Source organism: Macaca fascicularis, chromosome 7 (genome assembly GCF_037993035.2).
Source record: "Macaca fascicularis isolate 582-1 chromosome 7, T2T-MFA8v1.1".
In the NCBI taxonomy this organism is placed as follows: Eukaryota; Metazoa; Chordata; class Mammalia; order Primates; family Cercopithecidae; genus Macaca; species Macaca fascicularis.
The window spans coordinates 160,904,905-160,911,931 of record NC_088381.1 but is presented as its reverse complement, the minus strand read 5'-3'; the positions used below and the strand labels follow the sequence as shown (position 1 = coordinate 160,911,931).

Below are 7,027 nucleotides of genomic sequence, written 5' to 3'. Positions count from 1 at the left end.
TATAGTTTTAACATCTTACCCTTTTTTCCCCAGCTGTTTAAACTTTTGAAAATTTCAGATAACGACAGATTAATTAGAATCATGGCTTTGTTTCTCAAAAATTCATGGAGATTTATCATATTTCCAATAGTCAGACATTTTTCACCTCTGAGAAACTGGAGGTGGAGTCAGTGTCTCCTCCATCATGTCCCTCACAATATTTTTACGATTTTAAGACCCAATGTGCTCCATGAAGGAGTGCATTCCCACCTTTTTGCATCATTTTATAAACATCGTATTAGCTTTACCTCTTACTGACTGGGTGAACTTAGAGAGGCCAATTCACCTATATTGGCCTCAATTTTCTCTTTTTAAAATTATGGCAGTGACTAGGCACAGTGACTCATGCCTGTAATTCCAGCACTTTGAGAGGCCAACGCAGAGGATCCCTTGAGCCCAGGAGCTCAAGACCAGCCTGGGCAACATAGTGAGATTCCCATCTCTACAAAAAGTAGAAAAAAAAAATAGCTAGGCATGATGGCACATGCCTGTAGCCCCAGCTACTCAGGGGGCTGAAGGAGGAGGATCAATCAATCCCAGGAAGTGGAGGCTGCAGTGAGCTGTGATCTCACCACTGCACTCTAGCCTGGGTGACAGAACGAGACTCTATCTCAAAAAATAAATAAATAAATAAATAAAATGGTGGGAGTGATGGTGCAGAAGATTTGGACTTGATTACCTCAGAGATCCCTTTCTTTGCTGAAATGGTAGCTCCTGATTCAATGCCCCTGTCTCCCACATCTCTGTGGACGTTCCCTCCCAAACTCTTTAAAATAAACAAGAAAATCTAGGTCATTCCCTGCATCAAGCTCAAAGGCAGTTTCTCAGGATGGCCTGACTTCAATTGCTAGTAATAAGGGGAGGGCTTCTGCCTGTGAGACCTGCTTCCATCACAGAAGGGCATCCAAAACACCTGTTCCTCATCTCTCGTGTAGCAGTGACCTTACCCATAGCCCAGCTTTCCTGGTGGAAGTCACATGACAAAAAGCACTTGGTCCCAAATGTAAGCAGTGGGGTGGTGTCTACACATTCTGGAGTAGGTCTGTGCCTGAACAGGAGGTTTTAAGGACAGCAAAGGCTACCGAATTGGCCTCAGAACCAGGGAGCCTTTCCAGCATGGAGGATCTCAGGGGCCTCCAGCTGCTGTCATATCCCTGATGAAGGGGCTTAGAAGAATCCACAGCCTCCCTCTCCTATCAGTCCCCTTGGCTCCCAGCTCCAGGATAAGTGGTTCAGGGCCAGTGGGTAGATAAATCCCTAGCTTAAGCCTGGACCTCCCTGGGTGTTGCAGCCACCTCATCCTGAGATCCCAGTGAGAGATCTTCCTCCTGAGGCATTGAGTGCTAATAAATAATAAATGCCACAGTAGGCACAGAACAATGATACTGAGAGGCCAGATAATTTTTACAAAAGTGGGGAGCCGAGCCTCAAGTGCATTTGTCCCAGAATCACAGGGCCAGAAAGGTCCTCAGGAGGTCACCTTGTGTCCCTCATAGCCTTGCTGATAGCAGAAAGGAAGAACAAAAGATGCATACAGCAAACTCCAGATGTGGGGTGGGTGTGGGTGTGGCACCTGTAATCCCAGCATATTAGGAGGCTGAGGTGGGAAGATCACTTGAGGAGTTCGAGACCAGCCTGGCCAACATGGTGAAACCCCTCTCTACTAAAAATACAAAAATTAGTCGGGTGTCGTTGTGCATGCCTGTAGTTCTCCAGCTACTCGGGAGGCCAAGGCGGGAGAATCTCTTGAACCCGGGAGGTGAAGGTTGCAGTGAACCGAGATTGCACCACTGCACTCCAGCCTGGGCAACAGAGCAAGACTGTGTCTCAAACAAACAAACAAACACTCCAGGACCTCCAAGCCCAACCTCACCTCCTAACGAAGAAAGAAAACCTAGTCCTGGGAAAGGGGCGTGGGGACGCAGGTGCTTCTCTGAGCAGAGCTCACTTTGCAACCTTGAGCATAGTTCTTAAACATTTTGGGCCTCAGTTTTCTCATCTGCCAGTCGGAACTGTGTGCAGAGGAGCAAGTGTTTGGGATGTCCTTCTGCGATAAGAGTGGGCCCCACAAGCAGAAGCCCCTCCCCATTACTAACTTGGGAGAATACTCAGTTCAGTTCAATGACCATTTAGTATTTCACTCATTCATGTATTAATTCAACAACTATTTATTTGAACACTCACTATGTGCCAGGCCCAGTGTTTGGTGTTGGAGATGCGGTGACTAACAACACAGGCAGGGCCCCTCTTCTCACAGAGCTTGCTCTCTAGTGCCTGGGGAGACTTCAGAGAGCTCTAAGCCAGTTGGTGAGACTGCTTCAGAGGAAGGCAGGGTCTCTCTTGACCAGTGCCTTGGAGGAAGAGGAAAAGAGGAAGATGAAAAGGATGGTAATGATGATATGGAAGGCTGATTGACTGAATGAATGAATGAATGAAAAGTTTTGACTTCTTCATGTGGTGTAAGAAAGAGAGGGAAGGCCGGGCGCGGTGGCTCAAGCCTGTAATCCCAGCACTTTGGGAGGCCGAGATGGGTGGATCACGAGGTCAGGAGATCGAGAACATCCTGGCTAACATGGTGAAACCCCGTCTCTACTAAAAAATACAAAAAAAAAACTAGCCGGGCAAGGTGGCGGGCGCCTGTAGTCCCAGCTACTCGGGAGGCTGAGGCAGGACAATGGCGTGAACCCGGGAGGCGGAGCTTGCAGTGAGCTGAGATCCGGCCACTGCAGTCCAGCCTGGGCGACAGAGCGAGACTCCGTCTCAAAAAAAAAAAAAAAAAAAAGAAAGAGAGGGGAGTGGTTAATGTGTTGATATCACTAATCCAGGCCAAAACACTCAGATTTTAAAAGTGACCAGAATATGTTGGCGATATTAATTTAAAAGTCTTAGGCCGGGCGCAGTGGCTCAAGCCTGTAATCCCAGCACTTTGGGAGGCCGAGACGGGCGGATCACGAGGTGAGGAGATCGAGACCATCCTGGCTAACACGGTGAAACCCTGTCTCTACTAAAAAATACAAAAAAAAACTAGCTGGGCAAGGTGGCGGGCGCCTGTAGTCCCAGCTACTCGGGAGGCTGAGGCAGGACAATGGTGTGAACCCGGGAGGCGGAACTTGCAGTGAGCTGAGATCCGGCCACTGCACTCCAGCCTGAGCAGCAGAGCGAGACTCCGTCTCAAAAAAAAAAAAAAAGTCTTAAAATGTGCATGCCCTCAAACCCAGACATTCATCAAGGATGCAAATATGAGTATATAAAGATGTTCAGACTGGGTGTGGTGGCTCACACCTGTAATCCTAGCACTTTGGGAGGTGCTAGGGAGGCTGAGGCGGGTGGATCACCTGAGCTCAGGAGTTCAAGACCAGCCTGGACAACATGACAAAACCCCATCTCTACTAAAAATGCAAAAAAATAAAAATAAAAAAAAAATTAGCCAGTGTGGTGGCTACACCTGTGGTCTCAGCTACTTGGGAGGTTGAGGCATGAGAATCACTTGAATCCAGGAGGCAGAGGTTGCAGTGAGCTGAGATCATGGCAGTGCACTCCAGCCTGGGGTGACAGAGACTCTGTCTCCAAAATAATAAAATAAAATGAAAAATAAAATAAAAGTTCCTTATGGCAATGTTTATGAAAGCCCCCAAATGGAAAACATCCAGATATCCATCTACTGGGGATCAACTAATTCACATACACAATGGAGTATTATACAGTCATTTGGACTGATGCTTTAGAAATATAGCAACATGGCCAGACACAATGGCTCATGCATGTAATCTGAGCACTTTGGGAGGCCAAGGCAGGTAGATCTCCTGAAGTCAGGAATTCGAGACCAGCCTAGCTAACATGGTGAAATCCTGTCTGTACTAAAAATACAAAAATTAGCCAGGGGTGGTGGTGGGCACCCGTAATCCCAGCTACTTGGGAGGCTGAGACGGGAGAATCACTTGAACCGAGGAGACAGAGGTTGCAGTGAGCTGAGATCACACCACTACACTCCAGCTTGGGTGACAGTGAGACTCCACCTCAAAAAACAAAAAGAAATGTAACAACATGGTAAAATATTCATGATATATAAATGCAGAAGACATGTATGGTACAACTTCCTATGTACATGAAAAATGTCTGAAGACACACATCATGTTAACAATAGTTGTTAAGGTGGTAGGTTTATGCGTGTTAAAAAAAATTTCTTTATGCCTACTGGTATTTTCTTTTCTATTTTATTTTATTTTATTTTATTTTATTTAGAGGTGATGTCTCTCTATGTTGCCCAGGTTGGTCTCAAACTCCTGGGCTCAAGCAGTCCTCCTTCCTTGACCTCCCAAAGTGCTAGGGTTACAGGCGTGAGCCACCATGCCGAGTCCCAGTGGTATTTTCTTTTTCTTTTTTCTTTCTTTCTTTCCTTCCTTCCTTCCTTCCTTCCTTCCTTTTTTGACAGAGTTTTACTCTTGTTGCCCAAGCTGGAGTGCAATGGTGTGATCTCAGCTCACTGCAACCTCTGCCTCCCAGATTCAAGTGATTCTCCTGCCTCAGCCTCCTGAGTAGATGGGATTACAGGTGCATGCCACCACACCAGGTTAATTTTTTGTATTTTTAGTATAAACGGGGTTTCACCATGTTAGCCAGGCTGGTCTCGAACTCCTGACCTGAGGTGATCCACCCACCTTGGCCTCCCAAAGTGCTAGGATTATAGACATGTGCCCCCACACCAGGCAGAACTCCCATACACTGCTGGTGGGAATGTGAAATGCTACAATCACTTTGGAAAGCAATCTGTCAGTTTCTTTAAAAATGAAACATATACCTCCTAAATGACTCAGCCATTCCACTCCTAGGTACTTACCCAAGAGAAATAAAAGTGTTTGGATACTTGTACATGAATATTCATGGAAGCTTTATTTGTAATACCCCCAAAATGGAAACAACCCAAATATCTATCAATGGATAAATGAATAAACAAGTTGTGGTATATCCACATAATGGGATACTACTTAGCAATAAAAATAAATGAACTATTGATATATGCAATGACATGGATGCATCTCAAAATAGAAGCCAGACAAAAAGAATACATTCTGGATAATTCCATTTATATAAAATTCTAGGACATGCAAATGAATCTGCAGTGGCTGAAAGCAGGTTTATGGTTGCCTGGGGATGGAGAGGGAGGAACGAGGAGAGAGGAAGCGATTGCAAAGGCGCAAGAGGAAGTTTTGGGAGGTGAGGGGTGTGTGCTCACTGTTTTGATTGTGGTGATGGCTTCACAGGTGTATACATATGTCAAAACTTGCCAAATTGCACCCTTTAAACCTGCACAAATGTATGCCAATAAAGCTGTTTTTAAAACAGAGGCTGCCATGAGAACAGAGGCAAAACAGTCAATGCCTCCCAGTTTCAAGCTGGTTTGGTCATCATGGGAGAGCATCGCTGTCCTCATCTCACCCACACAGAACCTGGAACCCAGAGGGGTTAAGTGCTAGTCTGGGCAGAGCCCATGGCCAGATTCTTTCTTCTCTGGATCCAGTGCTTTCTTTGCAAAGCACTGGGTGTGCTTCCAGGAGCCTCCCAGAACCTATCAGCATGCCCTGAGCTGAGGGACAGGGTGTCCCTGCCACCTGAAGGTATATTCTCCCCTTCAGTTCACACTCCTCCCCCAGTCGTGGTCCCTCAGCCTGTGTTTGCAGCCAGGAGGCTGGCTTCATTTGCAGAGAGGCTGTGGTTGCAGCATCTCCCCAGGGAAGTAATAAAGAGTGAGAATGAGATAAGGGACAAAGGCAATTATCTAACAACCTGCTGTCTATGGCAGAGAAGGACTCAGGCCAAGCTGGGGATTCCTGCCCCATCCCATGTCCTTGAGAGGCTGGCAGGGCCATCCTGCCCAGAAGAGTTCTCCTGGGCAGGGGTCATAGTGGGGGGTAGAGGGGAAGGAGATGGTAGGAGGTGAGGGTAGGTAGGGGTGGGAGTGCCAGGCTGGGCCCTAGAAACACTTGGTTTCTGTCCATGTGTTCCTCCCCAGCTCCAGGGGCCCCCACGGCATTTGGAGTCAGAGCTGGCGTGGGATCCTGGAAGAGCTGAATGAATGCAGGCTTTGCGTGTGGACAGACCTGGGTATGCATCCTGGCGCATACATATGTCAAAATAGCAGGGTCTCAGTGACCACCCCTGTGAAATGGAGGTAACAACGGTCCCTGCCCCACGTGACCCTGCCTGTAAGGTTTGGTCAACCCCACTTGCCCTCCCCTTGCTTGTTCTTCTAGTTTATGTTCTCCTTAGACTCTGCAAACCAGAGAAGGGACAAGCTGAGGTAGGAGGCCTTGAGCCTTGAGAGTGGATGGGAGAAGGAGAATGTGAGAAATGGGGCAACCCTGTTTGCTGGGCACTTCCTGCAGCCCAATGCTGGACAGAGCACTTTACACGCTCTGTCCCCTTTAATCCCCACAACGGTCCCATGAAGTATTCACTGTCCTCCCAGCTTCCCCAAGAAGCACATTGAGGCCTCCCAAGAGCAAGTCACTCATCCAAGGTCACAGAAAGTAGACAGGCAAAGATAGGTCTTGAACCCAGGCGGCCTGACTCCCAAGTCCCTGTCTTGCGGCTAAAATTCCCCACCAGTTTTCTGGTCTTTGCATTTCTGAGTCCCATCCCTACTAGTTGGGATACTTTCCCCAGCAGGGATGCAAGTTCGGATTCTCTCTGCAACTCCTTGTTACTCAAGCCACCTCATGATTCCTCACGTGTGCAGAGCGCTCTACAGTTTACAAAGAACTCTTTCATTACTACTTGTACCATGGGTGGTTCCAAATCCCTTGAAATAAGAGAGGACTGTTGTTGCCCCCGTGTCTACCATGAAGATGGTACGGCTCCCTTCCTAGGGAGAAACAGACATTGATGTGCATTGGACCATTTTATCTGTACAACAAGTAAACATTATTAGGCCCAGTTTATAGATGTTAAAACTGAGGCCTGGAGGAATTAAACAGCTTGCCTAAGTTCA

At 47.3% G+C, this 7,027-nt stretch overlaps 1 long non-coding RNA gene across 1 annotated transcript; it reads left to right on the top strand.

Annotated features, from left to right (window-relative positions):
- The first annotated feature begins 5,188 nt into the window (after nucleotides 1-5,188).
- On the top strand, nucleotides 5,189-7,027 carry LOC135971680 (uncharacterized). The gene is made up of 2 exons (XR_010587935.1): nucleotides 5,189-5,654; nucleotides 6,056-7,027. It is a non-coding gene; the product is annotated as an uncharacterized lncRNA (long non-coding RNA).